The following is a 2,431-nucleotide window of genomic DNA, read 5'->3' as shown; positions in this document are numbered from 1 at the left end:
TAACCAATATAATATGGGACATTACAAAAAGACTAAAACAAATATAAAATTTATATATTAAAAATAAAGTGCAATCACAAAAAGCCAAAAAATTATTTGAAAATTATATATAAAGATGGGTATTAACCAATATATAACAGGCCATCACAAACAGAATAAAACAAATATTATATTCATAACTTATAATTGAACATATAAATTCACATATGAAACATGAGTATAGTTACAATTAAAAGAATAGTAGTTCATACATCAACAATTTAGAAAAATGATCCCAAAATCAAAATGAAAAACGACTATTTTTTAAACAAAGGTAATTGAAATTCGAAAACTATAACAACAACACTAGTGTTAATAACCATGAAAGCAAAAACGGAAAATAAAAAAAATACAATTGCAATATGAAATTAATCTAAAGAAGACATGCATCAGACGAAAATCAAAGATCAATAATTTGAATTACTCAATAAACCAAATCAAAGCCAAAACCACTTGTTCGACATTGTCATTGCAAGCAAGACAGATAAATTTTAATAATATTACAAAAAAAAAAAAGCAAAAAAATTAAAAGCTGAGTAAGTGAAGAGAAAATAACTTACTAGGATTTAGGTTAAGTATTCGGTAGTTGTTAATGGAGTTAGAGAAATTTTGAATTGGAGAAGAAGAGTGAGATAAGTTTGGAAGTTTGGGGTTTCTTAAGGCGGTTTTGATGGGATTTATTTCCTACTTTTTCTCCCTTAAGTGAGTAAGTTATTCTAATAAAATTTTAAAAATTGATTTTATTTTTTTGTAATATTTTTTTTTTCACCCAAAACGAGGAGAGTAATATTGTGGATGGGGATGGTTGAGTGTGGTAGTTGATGTGATGATCATGATTACATCACATTAATTGTTTTTTATTTTTTTTATTTTTTTTTATTTTGTTTTTTTTTTATTTTTGTTTTATTTGTGTTACCTAAATCTATGCATTTAAGGATGTTTGCTAAATTTTAAAGTACATCACTTTATATTTGTAGTCTATATAATTAAGCATTTTAGGATTATTTATGTGTAAGGTTGGTTAGTATATTCACGATACATGTTAATACCTTATTATGGAAGCCAACATGGATATTATTTATTTCACAAAGGATCATGAACAAGTTTCAGCTAAGAACGAATACGTGTATGCTCGTAATATATAATTTCAGTTACTTATCAATTTGCACGTACTCTTCAACCTAATTGTTAATTATAATATGTTATAAGCAAACTACGTTAAAATGAAATGGGTGATATATTTTGGAAAGTTAAATGAATTCACTGTGTTATTTATTTTTGAAATGTTAATGATTTCAATAATCTTATAAAATTTTTTGGAATTTTGAATTGTGGTAACTTGAAAATGGAAAACAATGTCAATTTTCGCACCCGTTTAAAAATTTGTTTTTAAACTTTGATACCCATCAAAGTGAATATACATAGATAATAATTATATGCAATCACTAAAGGCATAATATGTTACAGTCAAACTCTGTTAAAATGAATTGGTTATATACCAGTTTGAAATGTTAATGATTTCAATAATCTTATAAATTTTTTTGGAATTTTGAATTGTGGTAACTTGAAAATGGAAAACATTGTCAATTTTTGCACCCATTTAAACTTTGATACCCATCAAAGTGAATATACATAGGTAATTATTATATGTAATCACTAAAGGCATAATATGTTATAAGAAAACTATCTTAAAATGAATTGGGTGATATATTTTTGAAATTTAAATGAATTGAATAATCTAATAAAATTTTAGGATATATTAATATAGTAAAGTCCACTAAAATATTTGTGTAATAGCCGTTGATACGGTAGGTTATTACCCGTAATAACAAATACTTAATCGCATACATCATACGTTTATAAACTAAACCCTTAGAACTTGTACAGTTACGTAAAATAGGATATATTAATAGATTTTAATTATTGTAATTTATATATGATATATTAATAGATTTTAATTACTGTAATTTATGTACAATATATACCAAAAAATTCTTTACAGTATTAATAAAGATATATTACCAAAAATATAAACAATTAAACCTAAAATATTCTTTATATTATTATTAAAATAATATAGTAATATAGAAGATTTTTTATTTACCCTTATTATTAGCTATAAAGAAATCTATGTATGTACACATTTTGGCGCCAGAATTTGGTGTGAAAATTTAGCATTTTGGCGCCATATTTTTGCTTTATATACGTAGCTTAATAACCAATTTAAAGCATCACAATTATTCACTACCAATTTATTTTCTCTTTTATTGAATATTTCCAATATTTCTCTTTGTCATATCATTTTCTTCAGAAATGCCTCCTAATCCAGAAGCTGTCTTTGACCTTTTTGAAATTAGGTTATTTATATCTCATTTACTTTATCGTATTGGGG

Source organism: Chenopodium album, chromosome 1, assembly GCF_948465745.1.
Source record: "Chenopodium album chromosome 1, dcCheAlbu1.1, whole genome shotgun sequence".
In the NCBI taxonomy this organism is placed as follows: domain Eukaryota; kingdom Viridiplantae; phylum Streptophyta; class Magnoliopsida; order Caryophyllales; family Amaranthaceae; genus Chenopodium; species Chenopodium album.
Note: the sequence above shows the minus strand (reverse complement) of the source record.